The sequence below is a fragment of the Haliotis rubra genome, unplaced genomic scaffold, assembly GCF_003918875.1.
Source record: "Haliotis rubra isolate DU_JTF1 unplaced genomic scaffold, ASM391887v1 Scf222, whole genome shotgun sequence".
In the NCBI taxonomy this organism is placed as follows: Eukaryota; Metazoa; Mollusca; class Gastropoda; order Lepetellida; family Haliotidae; genus Haliotis; species Haliotis rubra.
Genome location: NW_025766248.1, coordinates 1,248,012 through 1,273,363, shown reverse-complemented (window position 1 = coordinate 1,273,363; position 25,352 = coordinate 1,248,012).

Below are 25,352 nucleotides of genomic sequence, written 5' to 3'. Positions count from 1 at the left end.
TAACACTCGATGAACTATAAACAGGACGAACAAATTCGTACTAATCATCAGCGGATCCTAAGATCTACGGGACCTAACTCTGTATGCGCAATTGCATTGCCTTCGAGAAACTGGTCATGATCAGGACCATATATATAGAACGGATGGATGTTGAACATGGAAAATATTCCAACTCAATATTTCTGAACGTTTTCATGTATTCACTCGTTTTTGCTTGAGGATAAATCAAACCGTTTGAGTTATTTTTGTGAATATTTTGCCATATTCAACATTCACTCGTTTTGGAATGTATTTATTACAAACGACGGGACAACAGTGTGATCCATGATGACAAATCAAGCAGACGATGCCAGATGTAAACAAAATGAAAGGGAGGTAACTCTCTCGCGACTACTTTATATATGAAAATAGACAATTAAAAATGTCCAAACCTACTAGTCCCCAGTACACCAAAACTGAATTTTAATCATCCACAAAACTATTGTTTTGTTTGGTGGATATTTTTGGTCAAAAGCTGCTTGAATGGAGTTATTATGTTAATTTAAAATATCGAGGTGGCAGCAGAAAGTTCGGCATGATGACGTCACTATCGTTGAATAACCTAGTTTGGTTACACTCGTTGGATAACGTTCAACTGGTTACACAACTCCTGCTTAAAATAACCAAAATTATCTCATAAAAGATATTCAGAACACGTATGTGATAAAAAAGTAACTGTCAAAAAAACCATGTATGTCATGTTTAAGTGTTTACACCAATGATACGCACGCACTGTTTGTGCTGTGACAACGAATCGATGTTCATAATAATGTTAACAAATGTTTATTAATCAGAACGATACCCTGTGGCTCTGGGTCTCTTAATAATCGATACTGAATGTTTAGCTGATCAATAACTAAACAACTGGCTGTAAGATGTGAAACGTTGAAAAGTGGCCCCTAGGGTGAATGGTAGTTAGAAATCGATCTCAACAAAACTATGAATTAAATAACGAGGTCCAACCACTACAACAATATGGATGTGTTTCATGGGTATTTTCCGATCTCTTCACTTCGGTTATCGTTTCCTTGGTTACTTGAACTACTGCGGGAAGGGGCACGGTATGTGTGAATTTCTTCCAAGTCATTTATCGCGTGATTAAAACCGTAGACTCTAAGGAAGAATGGAAAATAATTCTACAGGAATTTACGAATTTTCAAAGAAATGTGCGAAGAAATCCGCTGTGATTAGACACAAAGGTAAAAACAAATCACACACCTTTTTATAAAAAAAATATATTGACAGCATAATTAAGAAGAATTCTAGACTTCTTTAATTATTTTATCTATTAATGCTGGTTGGATATTGATTTCAGCAAAGTTATTAATTAAGTACGAGGTCCGAAAAATAAAACTGTAAAATGTCAATCAGACTGACTGGGTATTATTGTAGTACTTATGATATGCATATGTTATGGCCTAACTTCTTTCTGGTATGTAGTATGCATATCGAGTAGAATGTATGGCCTGTAGTCCTTATGGCATGCAGTCCTTATGGCATGTTGTCCTTGTAAAAATAATAATTTAATGTGTCCATTTATATAACGCCAAACTCCACACTAGGTATGCTCATAGCGCTAACAATCAAGGCACAGCGCATTATTATTACCCCGGATAACCAACGCTGCCTGTTAGGCGCTAGAAGGTTATAGTCATATGACTTTTTTCACCGGGTACCCATTTTCCTGCTGGGTGAATAGAGACAATTTTGAACAAACTCAATTGCCTAAGGTGAGACCACATGTGTCACATGTACTTCGTTGTGGGACAGGACTCAAGTCCTAGAAACTCTCAGGAGTCAAGCTGCCAAACACGGTCACCCATCCAAGGACTCTCTGAGCTCGACGCTGCTTAACTTTACCGAATTGTGACCTGAGCTTTGAGCACAGGACCACGCGCCACCACTTAATCCTAATGATATGGAGTGTCCATGGCATGGAATCCTTATGGCATGTTGTCATTTCCATTGTGAATAAGGATCCAAGGTTACCTTCATTGTGTTTACGGTATCCAAGGTTAGCCAAGCATGGAATTTTTTTGGTTGCTTATTATTTTATTATTTTTTGGTTGTTGTTTTTTGTCTGTCTGTCTGGTTTTTTGGGGTTTTTTTTGTTGGGTTGGTTTTGTTTGTTTTTTGGTTGTTGAGGGGTTGTTTTTTTTGGAGGGATTGGATTTTTGGGGGTTTGGGTTGTTTCTTTATTGTTTTTGTTGTTGTTGTTGTTGGGTTGTTTTTTTTTTGGGGGGGGGGTCCTGGCGGATGTTCATGTATACGTACATAACAAGTATGCTTAGATACATAATTTTGTATATGAAGTACAGCTAATACAGGTTTGAAGGTCTCTAATAGCATGTAAGGTATAAGTCATTTCTACATTACCCATTATTTGCAGGATGTTTATGTGTACATAAGTATGCGTAGATACATAAAATTGTTCTTTTTGTATATGAAGGACGGGGCGGTGGGGTAGCCTAATGGTTAAAGCGTTGGCTCGTCACGCCCAAGACCCGGGTTCGAATCCCCACATGGGCACAATGTGTGAAGCCCATTTCTGGTGTCCCCCGCCGTGATGTTGCTGGAATATTGCTAAAAGCGGCGTAAAACCAAACTCAGTCAGTCAGTCAGTATATGAAGGACAACTAATACAGGTTTGACTGCCTCTGGCCGCAGGTGAGACTAGTGCAGGTTTGAGTGCAACTGGTAATGTACAAGGCATAGGCAATTTTTACATTATTCAAATTTTTCCTAGCAGACGTTTACATGTACACAAGTATGCATAGATACATGGTATTGTTCATATTATACATGAAATACGGCTAGTGCAGGTTTGACTGCATCTGGTAACATGCAGGGTATAAGTCATTTTTACATTACCCATTATTTCTCAGCAGATGTTTACATGTACATGGGTATGCGTAGATACATAGTATTGTTCATATTGTGTATGAAAAACGGGTAGTGCAGGTGTGACTGTATTTGATAACATGCAAGTCATAAGTCACTATTACATTACATTATACTCTTTGAAGTTTACAATAGAATATTGAGCTCAAAAGTCCAAAAATAGTGTGTGGAAGGAGGATCAAAATGCAAAGTATTTGGACTCTTCACTGTTTGTAAAAGCAAATCATTGGCATGCCTTATAGTAACTTAGTATTTCTTTTTGGATGCATTTAAAATTGGATTTTTTACCTTTCTGCTCATAGTGTAAATATTTTGTTTCACCATTAAACAGATGGCATTAAGTAGGTTGTTAATTCTCCCTTTGAAACCAAAAATAATAGTTTCTGATATTAAATCAATGTATCCTTCAGCTAAATTTTCTAGCCATTTAGTCAACTCTTTCCACACTTTGCTTGAATGAATACAATCACGAAATAAATGAATAACACTCTCAGGCACATGTTACGGTATCCAAGGTTACCTTCATTGTGCATACGGTATGCAAGGTTACCTTTATTTGGCATATGGTATCCAATATTACGTTCATTGCGTATGCGGTATCCGAGGTTACCTTCATTGTTTATACGGTATCCAAAGTTGCCTTATTGTGTATACGGTATCCAAAGTTGCCTTATTGTGTATACGGTATCCAAAGTTGCCTTATTATGTATACGGTATCCAAGGTTACCTTCACTACGGTATCCAAGGTTACCTTCACTGTGTATACGGATCTAAGGCTATCTTCATTGTGCACACGGTAACCAAGGTTCCATCATTGTGTATACGGTTCCCAAGGTTACCTTCATTGTGTATACGGTATCCAAGGTTACCTTAAATAAACGTTTTTTACATTATGAACATCACATCAAAGGAAATCAAACAAGTATCACCAATTAATTTGGCGTTCCTTCACAAATTTTACGACAACGTCAATATCATTAGGTCAGCAAATAAACTATTTCAGTGTGTACAGTATAACCAATGTGTCACCATTAGGAATATATTTGGATTGCAATGTACACACACGCACATTTCTGGATTCAAATATCGGATGAATTGTCTTAATGGTCATTTGGTCCTTTCCTCGATACTGACAGTGGACATCTCATTATCAAGGTAAAGACAGCTGTAGGTTGTGAAAAAGGATAAAAAGTAAAACAAATAATTATTTAGCTGACCCATGGATATAGCTGTTCACCTCGCAAACATTATACAACATAACAAAAACTATTGAGGAAATAACCTTGTGTTGGTTACTGTAACCATAACAGTAAAATCTATCTTCATAGTACATAGTATTGTCTCCCTCAATGCCGTGGGCACCGATGGCAAAGTCGTCGAAGAAGCATGTATTAGCTCTACAGAGTAGTATGCAACAGACTATTCATTAGGAAGTTAGGAAGTTTCGAGTTATCCTAGGTTCGTCGGAGTCGGAAAATGATGGTTTGAATGATGAGGAATACACAGGGACCAAGCTTTTAGTTCGAGGCAACCGTACATTCGACTCACAGTTCAACACAACGATGTTTGACGCTGTTTGTTGCTGAAAAGGTCGTTATATGGTCAAACTAGAATTAGGTGAAAGGTAAATCAACATGTTAGAAATGTTAGTCTGCTAAACAAACAGAGTCAGTTGATTCTTCAATGGGTGAATGAACTGGCTCCCTTTTCACAGCTTGTCTCTTTCTTCCGCAATGATGACCCCATGTGATTCTTGTCCTTCGAGATGTCTGCTGTATGCAACAATGACAACCACAGGATCCTATTAATCAGAACGAAAACTGGCATCGAAACCATGATTATTGGATTATTGACACCCAAGGGACACAACTGCACAGCGAATTGTCTTACACAACTTTGAGTTCAAAATTCTATGAATAATCCCATGGATGGATATATTCATTCCTCATGCTATAATCATAACAGAGACATTCTCAAAGGAGATAGGCCCAAGGACTGTACAAGCATGATATCTCGAAGCATGTTCCAGGATATCATATGCCTACGGCTTTCATTGCCCAGAATAGTGTGTGGCTCAGATCTGTAACATGCGTGTCTGCTAGCTGCAGCTGGTCAGGAACAGCATGACACAAATATGGGTGACATCTTAGTCAACTGACATAATTCCCAGTGTGCGACATGCCATTACTCGACCAGCGTCGTCGTGGCCATCATCATCGTCGTCGTCGTCGCCGTCATTGTTGTCGTCGTTGTTGTTATTGATGTAGATGGTGATTATTCAAAATAACACCACACCTATGTCCATGAACATGTGTGTCATTAACACATTCTCAATATCATCCTCTAATGGACATTTAACTCTCTGGGCACTTTCGTTCTTGAAGCAACCGTTGTAAAACTCGTAGCAATTGCTTTATGGTAAACAACTGTTGCATCAATGATCAATCATAGGTAAAGGGCTTGATATTTCTTTTGGACATTCTTGTCAGTGGGTTTTTCATACCTTATCAATGAACTATGTTATGGCAGTACAGAAGTCTGGGAGCCCTGGCTGTTTGTTTGTTTGTTTGTTGTTAGTTGCAATTAGGTTTTGTACAATGGTATGTTTAGACTCGAATAGTTGGGATTCGAATATATTTTTCTGAAATCTGGTGTAACGTCGAGTTCCAGACAGCTTGTATCAGTTTTGTTTGTTTGTTTGTTATTTAACGCCGCACTCAGCAATATTCCAGTGATCAAATTAAGCATGAGCATCCATTTACACAACTGGAATACGTTGACTTGTATCAACCAAGTCAGCGAGGCCGACAAGCATGGGTTGCTAAAGACCAATTCTAACCCGGATCTTCACGGATTTCTGGGAGTCCAGAGGCGATTATAGAAAGGGCTGTCCTGCTTGCCCACAGATTAACACAGTTCGGGTGGAACAGGGATACGATGACATGCATCAACCATATCAGTGAACCTGACAGATATGTCTTTAAAATGGGATCGGGTGGTCAGGCTCGCTGGCTTGGTTGACACATGTCATCGGTTCCCAATTGCGCAGATCGATGATCATGATGTTGATCACTGGATTGTCTTGTCCAGACTCGATTATTTACAGGCCGCCGCCATAAAGCTGGAATATTGCTGAGTGTGGCGTAAAAACTCACTTACTCACTCACTTGCCACTCACTATATCGATGACATAATTTCAATCGTCGTTTGTCCTGTGTTGTCTGAAGGCTATGTGAAATTATCTCAATGTGTCGAACCCCTGATAAGTCGAATGATGTCCCTGGCCCTGGAGAGTTTGCAAAAGTGGTGTTCGACTGTATTTAATGAGCCTGAAATCTCTTCGAACCTCATGTCTTAAAGGACAAAGTATGATAAGGGTGGTTTTTGGCCCACAAACAGAATTGGCTAAACACATGTTATTTGTTTAGAGACAAGATGGCTTTGCATAGAAAAGCTACTTTTTAAATGATCTGAGGCCATATTTCAATGCAGAGGGGCCAAAAATGGGTTTTATCAGTTCCCATGAAAAAATAACAAGAAATCTGAAATATCAGTCTGCCATAATGATTTATATACAACTATCAGTTTATTTACATACAAACAGTATCAGTTTTGCAACAGGTATTCATGATGAAGAAACATGTCAACATCAATCACATTTTTTTTACTTCAAGGGGCCCAATTAGGGTTGCAATACATTGTGGACAGTAATTCAATTACTTGCCAATTGATTACAAAAAGCTCATTATTCACAACTTTCTTTGCAAACATTAACTATAGGTCAATTTTACAACATGTACTTATGATAACCAGCGCCTTGAGCATGCACTAGTGCGTGGATATGTGCGCTATATAAATATCCTATATATATATATAACCAATCATGTCCAACGAAAAATCACAGGGGGCCCATTTTAGGTCTAATTACATTTTGGGCACAGCTTGATTTTAACAAGTAAGTGTTAAAAGTCAGTATTCACAACCGGTTTTAGCAAATATACAGTAAACATCTCATTCACAACATGTTATTACAATAACCAATCATGTTGCACTAAAAATCACAGGTTTTGACCTCAAAGGGGCCTATTTCAGATGAAATTACATTCTTGGCACAGCTTGATTTAACACCATGTAAGAGTTAAAAGTCAGTATTTACAACATTCTTGCAAATATATACAGTAAACATCTCATTCTCAACATGTTGTTATAATAACCAATCATGTTGCACTAAAAAGCACAGGTCTTTACCTCAAAGGGGCCTATTTCAGGTGAAATTACATTCTTGGCACAGCTTGATTTTGACACCAAGTAAGTGTTAAAAGTCAATATTCAAAAATCTTCAAAAAGTAATTATTCACAACTCATTCACTGCAAAGATATATAAAACATCCACTTTCACTCTTCATCCACATGATCATCAATCTCTGAATCAGTTTCTGAATCACTGTCAAGAACTGCTGCATTCAACCGTGTATCATATCACTAGAGTTGCTGGAAACTTGCATATTATTTTGGTGCTGCCATACCCAGATCTTCTCTAAACTGAAAAACAGATGACTTTATATCAAAAGAAAATTCGGTTTTAAAACTTTGATATTATAAATCTATTCAAGGGTAACATTACTTATTTATTTTCAAATGTCAGTAGTCTGGCCTTGAAGGCTTATGCAGATTTTATCACCACTGAGACATCAGTATTTCTGAAATTCTGTCACATTAAATTAGAAAATTGAAGAAAAAAATATTGGTTATTTTTTAGCACTCATATTTTGCTTACCTTCCACCTCAAGTTTTAAGTTGTCATCTTCATGAAATGACACTCCTGAAATCAGTCCAAGCAAATTTCTCTTATCTGAAAACAAATATTTGAAATCATAAAAGAATTATCATTATGTTCAAGAAATTGGTGCTTTCTAATTTTTCTAATGCTAAACATGTCAATAGTATAGTTATATAGGGAAGGGAATTGACCTCCAAAAGCATAATCAATTGTTGAGGCCACTTTTTGATCAATTATAGATATAAGATAAAAACAACTGTCAGAGCACATGAAAACAAAGGTAATCAGTCCTCAGTTTTAATATGACAATTGAAACCAATAGTCATTGATTCTGTAAACATATTTTTAAGAAGAAATAGTGAACGCTTTAATTGATTATGTGATTTGGTTATCGGTAATTGACTGGCAGCCCACAAAATATCCATAAACTAATTATTTGTTTGATCAGTGCACCACTAATTAACAGCTCTGGACAGTTTGTAAATATTTACTTAAAGAAATTACCATACTAACATTTTGAAACAATGCTTACCTTCTACAGGTTCTTTATTGTGTGGGAACAAAGTGGAAAAGTCAGTGTCTTCAGGCTTAAACAAGATTTACATGATGTTATACAAGTTTGTTTGAACAGTGTAACTTACATTACCAAACTTAAGAAATTATTTTTACAAAATTTGTATTTCATGTGCACAAGTTTTGTCAGCCAATTTACAATGTTTAACTTAACTTTTGAAGAAAAAAAAGGAAGAAAAGGAAAAAAACATAAGATTTGAACCTGAATGTCTGATAACAGAAAAAAAATTGACAGGCCATCACTGTAACAACTAGGCTACAGATTCTACTGCTACTATTTGTCACTTCAAGCTTATATATTATACTTTGCAACAATGTGTCACTTGACGTCTGCTTGTTTTTCATAATCTGCTAGACCTTGATACAATGTTCTTATTCTGACAATATTAAATGTAGCCTGATATATCCTAGAAAACATCAAGGTACATTGTTTTTGTGAAAATGTGTATGTTTATACACAGTTACATCCAGTGGAATGCCAGTGTTATTTGACAATGACAGGTGACACAGAGGGGTTTGCTAAACAGATGATAGAACAAATATGATAAAATTCTAGCATTATTACAAAGATTCTCACCTTTAGAATGCTGCCTGATCATATTGCTGCCTGATCAAAGTAATCAGCCTTGAGAGTCCCTTACGATATTGAAATTGTTTAATAAACATGTTTGATAAGTTCACTTTAGTGCTCTAAAACATTCAAAATAGTAATGAATCATGGTATAGTTGTGTAAATGTGACGGATAGTTTTCAGAGATATTACTTTACGCCAGTGTTTATTTTTGAGATGTTGTATGGGGCTATTTCATACAACAGAAAAAATGTACTTTTTTAAACATTTTGATATGAGCAAAAGCGTGACCCACCACAATTTTTTAGGAGTGCATTCTAATTTACTCTCTTCATGTGTGGTGAAAAAATTGGGATGGGTCAAGCTTTTGCTCACACTTTTTTATCACTCTGAAAATATGAAAATGCAGGTTTTTCGAAGATATTGTAAAATAGGTTAACTTTAAGGTCTTCAAAGAGGAAAAAACAGCACTAAAACATATAAAAAAAAACATATGGAGGTAATTTCAACAATTTATTTAGCATTTTTTTATGCTAAAATTATCATGTTGTAGAACTTTGAATATCATGAAATTTTGTAGGCCAATAAGGGCCTTTATCATACATTGTCCTTTTGAACTAGACGCTATTCAACTACAGCTTGTTCAGCTTGACCTGATCAAGTGAGTACTAATGAATTGCATGACCGTGTCACAACTGGTTGGGTCCATTATTGTGAAGGGGTGCACCTCTGTCAGTTGATTGACAACATGTCCGATTGACAACATTGACAACAGCCGAGACAAGGTCGCCGTTTGACATCTCAGTGTCGAGAAATCGTCAGCAATATCCTAACGTTCTTTAAGAATGAAGCTACAAACACATTGCAGTTGAACATGAAATAGAAAAAGTGTTAATTGAACTGGGTGTAGAGAGTGATAGCGAGAGTGAATCGGATTGTGAAAGTAACTGACGTCTGTACGTTGTAAAGTTAGTAAACCAAACTAGATAGCACATGACTGTATAAACAACTCAATTAAAACATGAAATGATTGGGGGTTTTTTCAGAAGTGTTGTTTTCCGGGACAAGTTTTGTAATGAATCCATGCATGCATGTTTTGCACGATCGCAACATTAATAACATTTTCTGCTCCTCTATTTAATGAAGTTAACTCGTCCTGCCGTTTGTGCAATTTGACCTCCCTGGTCCCGAGTAGCTCAGGTCTGCATCATCGTGAAACCTTTGGCATCGAGAAAACATATTTTTAAAGACTGGTGCACAAATATGTTCGTGAAATGTAATAATGCAGAAATGAACGGTATAATATGATGAAGCGTGAACCGTATATGATCTAACACCGTTTGCACAACATTTGTGATGTCAAGACGTTTCACCTTAATGTGGTTGACAAGCCCCAAGTAATACTGGTCTGTGATATTTATACGTTTATGAAACCAACGTCTATGATTATAATTGATTGATTGATTGATTGATCGATCGGTTGATTGATTGTCGTGTAAGGAATCGATGTACGTCAAACAGAACGGAGTAATAATCGGATCTTTAATAGCCAGTATCAGCGTGCTTAGTATGTTGTCATGCCAACAGTGAGTGAATGAGTGAGTGAGTTTTACGCCGCACTCAACAATATTCCAGCTATATGGCGGCGGTCCGTAAATAATCAAGTCTGGACCAGACAGCCCAGTGATCAACAGCGACCAAGTCAGCGAACCTGACCACCCGATCCCGTTAGTCACCTCTTACGACATGCATGAGTTGCTGAGGACCAATTCTTACCCTAATCTTCACGGGTCTGTGAGTATGATGCTGTAAAACCTTTAAACACAAACAGCGGGAACCGGGATTCGAACACACGACCCTTGGTTCCTAACACGACTGAGGGACGCAATAGTGTGAGGGAAACGGTATTTTCTTTATACAATTTTTTTCGGAGTTTAACCTCACAATCTTCCTCTCAGTATTTTAAGTGAATATTGGTGGTACAGCATTCGCTCGTCACGCCGAGAAACCGGGACCGATTCCCGACACAGGTACAAGGTGGAAAGCCCATTTCTGCTGGAACCCGCCGTAATATTGCAAGATGTTTTGCTAATCGGCGTAAAATGAAATTCACTCACTCATTCACTTCTTGTGAATAACGATGTATCGGTAGTCTACACGTAACTCGATCCGAGTGACTACGTAACATAGCGCCACACTGTTTGGGTATTTAACACCATGGTGATAAATCTACGATAAAAGGAAATCGTATAGACGCCTTGCCCTCATAACCAACAAGAAGATTAATTTAGGGGTAATTGGCTTTAATGATAATAATACAGATTAACAATAGCAGACTGGCAGCAATCGTCTGAACAACGCCACCAATGGTGTACCATGAACCGCAGTAAACACCCAGCCTGCTGTGGTCGATACAACAAGCCCAGATAATTAGCGCAAGAACTTGCTTCAAGTGTTGGGTATGATCCTCAACAGCCTAAAGGAACGCCTATAGCTGAGATCCTTCGATCAGTCTATGATTGATTTTCCCGAGCCTTCGTAATTACGTTTCCTTAAGGTGGGACATGGATTGGATTTCAACGTATGGTTACGAAGTCCCATTGATGGTGCACGCAATATCCACATTGGTTTTGTTTGTGATGGTGTCAGTGTTGGAGATAACGTTTAGATGTTTATACCATGTGCTACTTGCTGAATTGTTATACAACAAATCCTGATGATTATTTCAACATCTGCGAGGAAAGGTATTAACATGGAACTTTGCAGCTATATGTTGCGTAGTACCTGATTTATACACCTTTCCCGACTAAGGTGCTGCGTTTCGGTGTACAGAGTTGTGTCCCTCGGTTTTGTTGTATCGAACTTCTGGTTGTCTAAAGTAAAATATTGGTCCGTGTATTCCTTCTCAATTTATGTATCTTCCGGCTCTATCGAACCTCTGTAACTCAAAGTCTCTTCGTAATTCGACACAGTGGTGTTTGGATGTATGTACTCTGTATGTTTCTTCACATGGTAACAAGGACCGAGTCATGCAATTTTCAGTGCCAGGGTATTTAAATAACTTTTTTATGGAATCTTTGCAAAATATTTCGGTTTCGAGTTCTTTATCCATGCTAATATATCTGTTAACAAATTTAAAGTAACTAACATTAAAAATAATCATTCTTGCAGCATAACCGAAATGCTGCAACGTTATTGCTATATAATTGCAAAAGGGTTGCAATTGGGAGCCATTTTTGGTCTTACTTTATGACAGCATTGCAATACTGTTGCAGCGTTTTGCGACAGTGTTTCGACAACGCCATTGCAGCGTTGTAATAACGTCCTTGTAGCTTTCTTGTACATGCAAAAATGGTGCACTTGGAAACCCTTTTGCATTGATCTTATTTGCAGCATAGCAACGTGGGGCGGATTAGCAGCATAGTGCTAAAAGCGATCGCTCGTCACGCTGAAAGCCCGGGTTCGATTCCCCACATGGGTAAAATGTGTGAAACCCATTTCGGGTGTTCCCCGCCGGGATATTGCCGGAACATTGCTGAAAGCGGCGTAAAACCTTTCTCACTTACCCTTGGCAGCAACATGACAATAGTGTTGCAATGCCTTTGCAGCCTTGTAACATTATTTCGACAGTATTTCATTTGTTGAAATATGGAATATGACAGCTTCCTTGTCATGATCTCTGTACATCATGTGAAAGGCTAGTATCCGTATCGTTTTAGTGTTTAACCCATTCGTGTTAATCACATCGTGTATGCAAATTGGTGTTGCTGTTAATCTTTTGCCTATCACACAAAATTTTATCCATATTCGCATTATACAGGATTAATTGACTATGGTGCCAGAATTCATAACGAAACGTCGCTATAACAGTAGGAGATGGAAGTTGTTATCCCAAAATTATGTTTCTTTTGTCAGTTGAATGTTGACCTCAAAATGAAGATCGATTATGTGTATATATGTCATGTGCTTATGAATTGGAAAATAGCAAATATATGGTCCAAAATTTCGGTGGCAATTATCAAACACATTTTGGCATAATTTTCATCCCACCTTAGTTTTGTTGAGTGTCTGAGTGAGTTCAGTTTTACGCCGCACTCAGCAATATTCCAGCTATATGGCGGCGGTCTGTAAATAATCGAGTCTGGACCAGACGATCCATTCATCAACAGCATGATCATCGATCTGCGCAATTGGGAATCGATGACATGTGTCAACCAAGCCAGAAAGCCTGACCACCCGAACCCGTTAGTCGCCTCTTACGACAAGCATGGGTTACTGAAGATAAATATTCTAACTCGGATCTTCACGGGTAGTTTTGTTGAGATTCAATGTATAATGACATATCCACAGGATTCGTAAATAGAAACACTTCAACGACCCGTGTTATATTCGCGTTGAACGTTGGCAAACGTTCAAAACATCGCAGAAATCTATTTTCTGAATGCAAGGAATTAAAGAAATATGAATGAGAAGTGAGTGAGTGAGGGAGGGAGGGAGCGAGTGAGTGAGCGAAGGAATCAGGGTTTGACATACGGTCAACCAAGAAACAGAACTTGACTACAGCGAAACCCCATCCCAGTCTACTCAGGCACGAAGTACTCATGACAAGTTCTGCACCGGAATCCCTGTGAGAATGAACATTAGAAACATATTAAAGGTGAACGTAAGAATGACACATGCACATATATGCCATCTTGAAAACATCCCACGAAAGGGCAAGGAGATGTTATTCGGACGAACACACAATCGATCAGCATGAAATCTGCCTACCCCAAGGATACACATGGAACTTCATGAATAAATCTGTTCTTTATGACAAATTCCTGTGCTAGTGTGGACATTGCTATTGCTCACACCACGACTGTGAAGTCATCTATTTTCGAGAGGGACCGGGAGCTGTTTTATCCATCTAGCCTGGGATATTTCATGTAAGCTGATGAAAAGTTCAGTCTTTTTAACGTGTTGATGTTATGGTGGTAAAGAGGGAGCAACATATTCTTGGTCTAGTGCTGGAAACCAGCGTTGTAGCAATAAACATCCAAGTACTCCAGGGGTATGTAAAATCTGCATCCACATAAGCCGTGAATACATACGGCCTGGGCACCCGTGAAGATATACGCCCTAGTCCTACGTGAATACAAATGTACGCCCGTGAGTATATACGGTCTACACGCCCTTGAAGATATACGTCCTAGTGCTACGTGAATACATTGTGTGTGGACACGTGTAAATACATACGGCCTAGAGGACCGTGAAGATATACGTACTAGTGCTACTTGAATACAAATGTACGCCCGTGAGTATATACGGCCTAGACGCCCGTGAAGATATGTATCCTAGTCCTAAATGAATACAAATGGTGTGGACGCCCGTGAAGATATGTGGCCTAGTCCTAAATGAATACAAATGGTGTGGACGCCCGTGAAGATATGTCGCCTAGTCCTAACGAATACAAATGGTATGGACGCCTGTGAATATATATGGCCTAGACGCCCGTGAAGATATGTGGCCTAGTCCTAAATGAATACAAATGGTGTGGACGCCCGTGAATATATACGCCCTGGTATATGATGAGAAATTTCGGTTAAGAAAATAAGCAAAATATTCAACAAATTTAAATGTTGCAGCATTAGGCTTTCATACACAGGTGCTTAGAAGATGGAGGCTTATCGAGTTCTTTACGTTAGCCAATGATAAATCTGTTCAGCGCTAAATCATATGCATTCTCTGAGGGATCGCATTTAAGAAGAACTTTCAGAAACAAATCACAGTATGCGGTTCTAACTGTTATGTGTGAGCATATCATTAGCGTTATCATCAGTGTAAAATTACCCCATCTTTGTATCGTTGGTCTCACTTAACACTGCTAAATAAGCCATAACGCCATTACCATTTCAGTTCAAAGCGGTCACCTATGGCCTCTGTGCGATCTACTGACCGACTGACCGCAGTCTCCCGTGTATTGGTATCTACTATAAAGTATTTCTCTAAGTATTTCTCCAAGGTCAAAGACTAATTCCTGAGAGAATAGTAAATTCAGTAAGATAACAGCGTCTTGTCTTGTAGTTCAAGAACATTACTGCTGACTCGGCAAACATAACCATCTTCTCGGTGGCCATAGTTTCAGTCCGTAGTCTCAGGAGTCGGATGTGGTAGATAAGATGGGCTGTTTAGTGGGGTTTGGAGACATGAAGCCTATCGGTGAAAGCATGAAGAAGATACGGCTACGTGGACCCACAAAGGAACATTTCGATCCAATACTGCGTAAACCATCGCTAAATAATGATATATATAAATAAATATATGAATATATGTATAAATATATATATGAGCCATCAATGGCCATGGATCCAACATGTAACAATAACCGTGTCACGGAACGAATAGACAATGTCATTTAGATTGGGGTCAGACGCAGCATGGTATATTTTGGATTATACTTTCTCAATAAAGTACAGATTCTAGTACGGGATGCCGCGATTGCTGAGTGGGTTAGACTGCTCACTTTGCGTGCTGGTGATAAGTGCCTGACCCTGTGAGTGTTGGTTCGAATCCCGGATGGAATTCAACCACAAAAAGTACTAGAATCTGTACTTTACAGAAAAGGTGTTATGCAAGATACAACATATGTAACGTCTGACGGAACATCAAAGATCCTGAGATAACGTCGTTGTTTCTCAGTGCAGTGCTTGAGAATGGTTAATTAACGACCGCCTGTTAATTAATAATTAACATTCTGTCAAAGGATAGGTTTGGAGCTTTGGATTTCCGTTGACTTCTATAAATCTTCCCCCAAATCGCCACGATAGTATCACAAAATGAATGAAAAGTAACGGAATGAAGGTATGAGGCCGAACTAAAAGCCATACCACGTTGTTTTTGTCGAAAGGTCGGTTCATTAGGCAAATATTTCGGGCCAACGAATGTCATCCGGAATGTCTCGAAACGATATCACGACTGCCATTTTGACAGTTGGTTTTGACAGCTATGTTGTCGGACCTTTTGAGAGTTATCTCCCTTACTTTTGTGGGCGTGGTTAACTCTCCACTGGCGATCCGTTAATTATAAAGTCACAGATAGTGGTTGATACTAATATTTCGCCGAGTTCAGGCGGTTGCGTGTTGTGATCTGACACTTCTCATTTAGTAACCATGTTATTCTATTCAAAATAAGTGAGGGGCAAAAGAAAATATAGTGAGTTCTTCCTTTTTTGTGTAAATGAAAATTGAAATAACTGTTATTAGATTGTATTTTCGCTATTAACCCATCATTCAGTGGTTGGGTAATTTTGTGTAAAAATGATTCAATGAAGACAAATTTACCACATACCCCGAGCATATTTGAAATAGTTTACATTTGGCCCAAAAATCAAAATGTGTTTTGACTTTATAAGAAATTATGAATAACAAACTCATCAGCAGTTTGTACTGTAGAAATTTAGTTTTGATTCTAAACAGGTTTTAACTAAATTTTTCATTTATTTAATATAAACGTGTGTTGGTTAAGTGCTAGAACAGTTTTTGGGGGTCTTCTTACATATTATCGATAACTAAAGGATATTTTCAATTGAAAATCCAACATATGATAAACTCAGCAGAGAGATAATGGCTTATTTACATTTCCTACTTTGAATTTAAACTATGCAGTATGTTCACGCTTCGTATAGCCTTCTACTTATAAATCTGGGTCACGATCAACAAAACGTTCGTAGAGTTACGATATTCGTAATCTTACAATACACTATAGAGTTACGAAATGCCATTACGTTAGGAGCGCTTTGTGAATCTGGGCCTTGCTGAATGTACGAATGTTTAGAAACGACGGGTGTGCGTTCCTCAACTCACTGTCTGTATCGCGTACGCAGGTCACACACCACAACATCCCAATCTTGATTCCAAGTGGTCGGTTCGTACGACAGGTCGTAACTTTACGAACGCTTTTTTGGATCAGGACCCTGCTGAATGTATTACTCTTTAAAAACGACGAGTGGACGTCCCTTTACTCACCGTCTGTATCGCAGGCGAGCTCACACACTCCAACATCCCTATCTTTGATTCCACGTTATCAGTTCTTACGACAGGTCGTAACTTTAAGAACGCTTTATGGATCGGGACCCTGCTGAATGTATTACTCTTTAGCAACACGGGTGCGCATCAACAACTCACAGCCTGTATCGCAGACGAGGTCACACATCGCAACATTGCTATTTTGATTCCGAGTGGTCGGTGTTTACGTCAACCACTAAGCATATGAGGCCTATTCCGCAATGGGACTTACACAGTGAAGAAACGCATTCTACCCAATGTCATCAGAAGGCTCAACGATACTGGGTCCATGTCCAATTTGAGCATTAGGCGTGATCATGCATTATCAACATGGACGGTGACAGGTTAAATAAAGTACAGCTTAGCTCATCTTGGTAAACACTACGATCGACTGGAACATCTTTGGCACAATACGACTCGTGGAAATATTCAGGTTTCATTAATGTCAAAGTCAGTACTGAATTGATAACAAAATTAATCACATCGATTCTGAACCGCACTCTGTAGTCCTTTGCATACACTGGCGCGTGGAACAAAATTGGAGGATCGCTCAGTGTCATTAGAAGAACCAACACGCTCTCACGAATTCATTTTAGTTAACTCCCTCAAGGTCACATTAAAAAGTTCCATGTTGCTCAGGCATTTTTAAGTGGTAGGTTGACTTTTAATTTCATCTGCTTCTCTCGTTTTCTGGGTTTTTATTTTTCATTTTATTTTATTTTATTTATTTTTTGTTATTTTTTGTTAGGTTGCATTTTTGTATTTTCGTGTTTTTATTTTTTATGTTTATTTATTTGTTTTCATCTCTATTTTTTCTATTTATTTATATTATTATTTTACTTTTGGTTTGTTTGGGTTATTGGGGAGGGGTGGGGGTGGTGTCTTTGTTGTTTGTCTGTTTTTGATGTTGCTCTTTGTTTCTTGTATGTTATAATTCTTTTTCAGTTAGGCTGAGTATTTCTATTAACAACCCCCACGGTTTTGCAGAGAGAACATGCCCCCGTAGAGCGGAAGGTCTGAGGTTCGACCTCTGGTCCGAATCATTCCAAAAGATGTTAAAAGGTTGTACTTCTTACGCTGTCAGTGGGCTGACATTTAGCTAACAACATAGTTCTCAAATAGCGTTGTATCGTAACATTACATTTATTTTGTTCAGACCATGGATATGTATGTACAGTCTGGCCTCAAAGCAGCCGTAATTACAAATTTAGCTGTTCACATCAAACAGTTCTGGGTTTGCAGCTAGCCATGTGGAGTGGATTCTCTTCCCACGTAACGTGGGAAGATATGCCTTGAGTAACCTCTGTGGGACGAGATTGGCTATATGGCGGCAGTCTGAAAATAATCGAGTCTGGACCAGACAATCCAGTGATCTCCATAATTGGGATACGATGACGTGCTGTCAACCAAGCCAGCGAGTCTGATCACCCGATCCCGTTAGTCGCCTTTTACGACATGCATGGGTTGCTGAAGACCAATTCTAATCCGGATCTTCACGTGTGAGACATTGTCGCCAATGAGAACGGGTTAACGGTACCGTGAGAGAATGATTCAACCAGTCCGTTTCCCCACTTCGGGAAAACAAGAATCGTGAAGCATGTTCTTGTGGTCTCGTCACTACTACAGGTCCAGATGCAACATATATTGTCCGATTAAACAGAAGTAATGCAATTGCGAATCAACGTGAATATGTATATGTAGTCTATTTCTGTCAAAGCGGCCACAAGCCCATGGGACAATACAATTCCACAAATACACAAACATATGACTTACAAAAGCATCACATAAACACTTGTCCCCAAATTGAATAGATATGTATACTGACATATGTACAAAGCATATAAATAAGTACAACTTTTTACTACTGTTACAATTTGTTACGTAGTGTATCATAAGTTTAAAAGCAAAATACATATAATTACCAAGATTTAGAATAGTTGATGGACAATTTGAGTTCATTAGGTTTTTAAAAGATTCCTGTGATGGATTTACAGTACAGCTACATGTAATATACCTTTCCGTAAATCAGTTAATCAATAAAAAGTGGAATAAATTTTCAATATAATTTAATCAATAACATGAACAGTAAGTACATAATCTAGATTCAATATCAATAATAGTTCTACGTCCTACTTCTACCATTAAAGTAAGATTGCCACATCTAAAACGACTGAAAGCTTGGCGATAAACTTGCTCCTGTATAACGATGAGATAGGTTTCCACATTTAATAATGCCTTGCCGTAATAACTTAGTCTTGCATTTTCAGCAATATAAAGTGCGCCACTGTTGCATGTCGATAACCTCGATGCGTCGTTTGACTTCTGATAGAAAGTTTTCACGGCTTCCAACATGTTGAGTTATCCATACGATCCCAAATCCTAATTTATGCAAAATGACCTTTAAGAATGATATCCATGAAATACGTTTAGAAAGATCAAGGTGATAAAGCATTAGATAAGTATGTGTTGGTAATCTTCTGTTGGCCATAATAATGAATTTGTTCCAATATGTGATAAGTTCATTACTTGCGTTGTATATACATAGAATGTCGTCCACAATCTCCACGAACAGCGGCGTTACCAGCTGAGTTTTATCATTTTTTAAAATCCTTTGGTCGACGTTTGCTTGATATCTGTCGAACTCACTGTTTACATATTTTTAACGGCAGAATTTATCTGGTGATGAAGATGGACATTTTACATGCGTTTCAAACAATGGTCATAGTGTTGTTATTGCACTTTAGTTTAGTTACAACTTTTTAAAATCTTATTTCAGATTTTAGAGTTTGTAATCTTGATGAATTACACCATGTTGTATAATGATACTGCGACTCGTGTGTGACGCCATACTACAAGTTTCAGCGGGAGGATCAGAGCACATTTACACAACTCATGTCTGATGATGTTTCCAAGACGATGATTGCAGATGTATTGTTTGAAATAGATACAGATATTGACACATCAGTAGATTTGATATGTAGCCTGTATAACCGTGCTACGAGTGTATGAAGATACACGGGCCTGCCGACAACGCAGAGCCAGTGTTGTGGGACAGCGACTGTCAGACGGCCACGGCAGATAAGTATCGTGCACTCGACAGGCTTCGACAGACAAAGACAGACGAATATTTACAACATTATAGACACTTATAAGCACTTTTCAAATCGACGTGTTCTCAACGAAAACAGAAACGAAATAAAGATAGCATCAAGAATAATTGGAATAATATTTAGACTGAAACAGACAATCTATGTAAGGAATTCAAGAAACTAAGAAGATCTAAATCTACTAACGCAATAACTGGAGGGGAATGGGTTGACCACTTTCAACAACTGCTGAACTCAAATGAAAGTGAAGATACAGTTAAAGACTGCATTGATACAAAGGACGATGAGTGCGTAGACTGTATTGTGAATGAGATGCCTAATGCACGAATAACTTTGTCAGAAGTTACCAGAAGTACTAAGAACTTCAAAAGGAAGAATTCGACGGGATGTGTCAGGATTACAGCTGAAACTATTGCGCCAATCGAAAACAGAAATTATTTGTTCAACTTTTTAAGTAAGATATTAGACAGCGGATATTTCCCGACAGAATCGAGAATCATACACCCCCGTCACACGAAAAGTGTTCTTTTTTCAAAAATACTCCATGGAAGTTTACAATTGTGATCTCAAACGAATAATATCTATGAATATGAAGCCGGATTCAGAACAGGATATAACACTATCAACAACATCTTTACTTTATCATGGAATGATACAAAAGTCTTTATCAGTGTCAGGGGGGCGTTTTCACTGTTTTGTATTAATTTTTTTAAAATCATTAGACTGTGTCAATCATAAACACCCGTGGTATCGCCCAATGAACTATGGTATTCATGGACGAGTCTTGAATCTTTAGAGACATACGTACGTAACCAGTTCTTCAGAATAACAACGCTGCTGGTTGGGGTGAGGACATTTTATTTCTTAGGGTAGTCAGCGCCTCACAATCCACAAGATTTCACAAAGCATCACCCTGAAACATTTGACATTATTAAATGGACAGCAAAATCAATCATTCTAGGAGAATGTTCCATGTTACAAATATGTGTCAATATGTTGCATTTATTAAATTAAAATATAGTAATGTTACACAAATACACACACCAGTTAAAACATTCACACAATGTACTGAGGAAAGTAAACAGTGTACTGAGGAAAAAAAACCTTACCAATCTATGGAATGGAGTTTAACATTTCTACCCTGTTTGGCACCTGCAAACAACATTTGCCAATTTCACACAATTGCAAAGGCATACATAAGTGAATACACTACAGTTACACATCATGCTAGAAATAATTTGATAATTATTCATCTGTAATATATCCTAAGTTTTATTCAAACAATATAAATAACAATTCCCTTAACAACTTTAGTGTATTTAAACAAAAAGACTATAAATTAAAACTAACCTTTCTTTGGCAAGTAACAGTGCTGTTGCTGTGCTGGGCTGTGCAAGGCTGGATGCTAAGTGCCATGTGCTTGGACACTCATATGGGGCATAATATTCCACAAAGGGGCATAATTCAGATGCACCTCAACCACACATAATTTTACCAGCAAACCCTCAACAAAACCTTTTATGAGCTTTGTAAATCCGATTTCAGACAACCACAATGTTTGTTAAATAACCCTTCACCAAAGAAAGTTAAACATATCTTTGGAGTATAACAGTTTACACTTTCAATTTGCATAATTTCATAACTACCTAAAACACCTTCACCTGATAACAATAAAATCTGATATGTTTCAATTGACTTCATATCCTGCTATGTCTCCTCAACTGAACCCCTGTTATAGAGCTGTACATGAATTGAGTGTTATATGACTGTATAAATATTGATATCTACTATCTTTCTTATAATTAGATTAATAATAAGTGGGAAAATGTCCATATTAGAATTTAGGTCCCGATTTATGGCCCCACTTCCCCTCTTTTCCTCTGTAGTTCTTTTATTGTTTAAATTGTCATCCCAAAACTCTGTGATAACTTTTATTTTAAGGGATGATAATAATGAGCACTGTTAAAGAACATGAATTGAGTGATTGTTATATGGTAAACGGGGTAAGGCTATATGCTGAGCCCCATACAGTTTTCACTCTGTATCAGCGAATTAGTTACAGAGTTAGTAGCATGGGATACTGAAGATCAATTCTTACAGGGATCTTCATAAGTCAGAAGGTCCGGGTTAGAATTAGCGTTCAGTAACCCATGCTTGTCATAAGAGGCGACTAACGTGGTCAGGTTGCTGGCTTGGTTGACACATGTCATCGGTTCCCATTTGCGCAGATCGGTGCTTCAGTATGCCTTTGATCAGTGGATTGTCTGGTTCAAACTCGATTATTTACAGACAGCTGCCATACAGCTGGACTATTGCTGAGTGCCGCGTAAAACTAAACTCACTCACTCACTCTTCATGGAATGATTCAAAAGTCCTTATCAATGTCGGGAGGGCGTTTTTAGTGGGTTTTTTGTTTTTGTTTTTGTTTTTGTTTTTTTGGGGGGTGTCATTAATTTTTCAAAATTATTTGACTGTGACAGTCATAATCATCCGTTGTATCACCTAATAAACTTTGGTATTCATGGACGAGTTTTGAATATTTCGAGAGGTACGTACTTAAAACTAACCCCTGTGTTAGAACTGAATATGGATTGAGTGATTATTTCACATGTCATACGGGAATGCGCCAAGGCTCTATGGTGGGCCTCTTACTGTTTCCGCTCTATATCAGCGAATTAGTTACTGAGTCAAGCATGGATTACTGAAGAATAATTCTAAACCGGATCGTCACAAGTCAGATGACCCGTGAAGGTCTGGGTTAGAATGAATCCTCAGTAATTCACGATGCATGTGTATACCCTCCTCTAAGGCATTCATCAGAACCATGTGTAGTTATGTCACTGGATGGTCAAATTTTAAGATGTCCTCCTCATCCCTTCCAAGAAACATTTTGAAAGCGTTGCTGCTCCTCTGGACATTGTTGAAAATATCATTGATAAGACTCAAATGGTTCTTTAATGATGTCGATGCCGTCCTCGAAATACAACTGTTGCATGGCTTCCACAAAGGCACCCACGTACAAATTGTTATACCACTTGAGGAAATCTCGGAATGTTGACATACCTTCCCGTCTCCAGATGGCCTCTAGATCAGCATAATTGTCCTCGACCGATTTTAAGACATCATCGAGGACGGATTTCTGTTTGAGGCTGGAATACCAATCCTCACCAAAAGTTGGAAACCGAGACTCTGTTTCCAACTTTTCCAGAGTGTCGAGATATTCATACAGGAAAAAAATTCTCTCGCACTCCGATCGCTTTCAGAATGTGGGCGTAACTCGTTCCGAGAGACTGATACTGTTTGGGGAGTTTCTCCTATAATAATAAGCCGGCTCTTCGACCCACCGTTGTAGACCTGGGGGTATATTTGGTCCACCAACCCGTTTGCCGTGGGTTGCGCCCCTGTGTCGGTGGAGGAAGGGAGTCTGGTGGTTGAGGGCACTGGTTCCAGGAACAGTGTTCCTTTGCCCAACACTCCACTTCGGCCCTGACTTCACCTAGACGGGTGGTTGAATGGACCCGATTGGCCCGATTCAATCAATCGGCTGCTCACGCCAAGCTCTGTGTATGGACTATATCTATATGTCATTACACAAATTTGATTTGGAACTGTTTTAATTTCGGTCTTGGCATAACTGTTCATATAAAATGTTTATGATTTTGAAATATGTTGTTATGAACTTTGCCTAGAGTCTTATGCACAGAAGGCGGTGGCTCATGGGTTCATCTGGTGGATTAGTTATTAATAACTCTTCTGCTGGAGTATATCATCCGAGTATCCTTGGTGCTGCAAGTCGGAGACCCACTTGGTTTAAGCATGGTCTTTATTACACTCCGTGGTGGGTGGGGAGCTCAGATGATGAATAATTATCCATTAAACATGGCTTATGAAACTCCTTCCAAAAAAACGAAACATCCTCTTGAGAATGACGATGAACAGCGACCCTCACAAACTATTGATTACCGGCCCCGTTTCATTGTTATTGAAACTCTTGATAAATCTCCGCTGAAATTAAATCCCTTTGCAATATCTAAGGGCAATCAAAGCATCGCAGTAGATGTGAAAAATATTAAACGCTTATGCTCAGGTGCACTGTTAATTGAATGTACCAAGAGACAACAGGCATCCAATCTTATGTCAACCGATTCATTTGTTGGTATTCCCGTTGGAGTCTCTGCACACTGAAAACTAAATACCAGCAAAGGTATTGTGAGAGACCGGAATCGATTGTTTACTGACATAGCAGAAATTGATATTGTCTCTAAAATGGAAGACCAAGGTGTCATCTTTGTAAAAAGATTAACCACTCGTAGAAACTCAGAAACCCTTCAGACAAACACCTATCTTTTTTCGTTTTCATCTCCTATTGCTCCTAAATCTATAAAGGCTGGTTACTGCAATATTAGGGTTGACAAATATATTCCAAACCCTCTCAGATGTTTCAAGTGTCAGAAGTTTGGCCACGGTATGAATACTTGTACATTATCTGTTACATGCGCTCACTGCAGTGAGAAGACGCATGTGACAGAAGATTGTGACAGTAACTTCAAAAAGTGCGTAAACTGCTCTGGAGCACATTCATCTTCCTCTAAGGAATGCCCAATATGGAAAAGCAAATGGAGATAAACAAAATACAATTCAGTAGAAACATCAGTTTTGCAGAAGCAAAAAACCTTGTACAAACTCCATAATTGACAGAAACATATGCGTCCATTACCTGCACACTTTCTGATACACGTCCCAAACTATCAAAAGTCATAACGGCATCACTAGCGTGCCAGACAGTATTGACATGGGTGAAAAATGAGACTCCTGAAAGATTTTCACCAGAACAATCCACACAAACAGCTGAAATTATTCCAAGCACATCTCAACTCCAGTGTAAATCAGTGGATAATAAGGACACATCTGTTGCACGGGGGAAATCACCGTCTCAATCATCTTTGAAACAAGTCAGTAAAAGCAAAATAAACCAAGACCAGAGTCTTCCAAAAAACATCAAAGTGACAGAGTATCAAGGGGTCAGTAATCAAATTCAACTCTATAATAAATATGGTTCACTTGAGGATATGGAAGTGTCCGAAAAAGTCCATCCAAGGACGCATAGCATGTCGCCCGCGAAAAAGTGCGGGGTAGATCTCCAATCTTTTCCCCAAACGATAGGTTATTTAAAAAAATATACAGTGGAATTGTAGAGGACTCAAGACTAATTTCAATGAAATACATTTATTAGTACAGGACTTTGCACCATCAGTATTCTGTCTGCAGGAAACGTCTCTAATGCAGACAGACAAATTTGAATTACCTGAATTCAGTGGATATCACTGTTTTTCTCC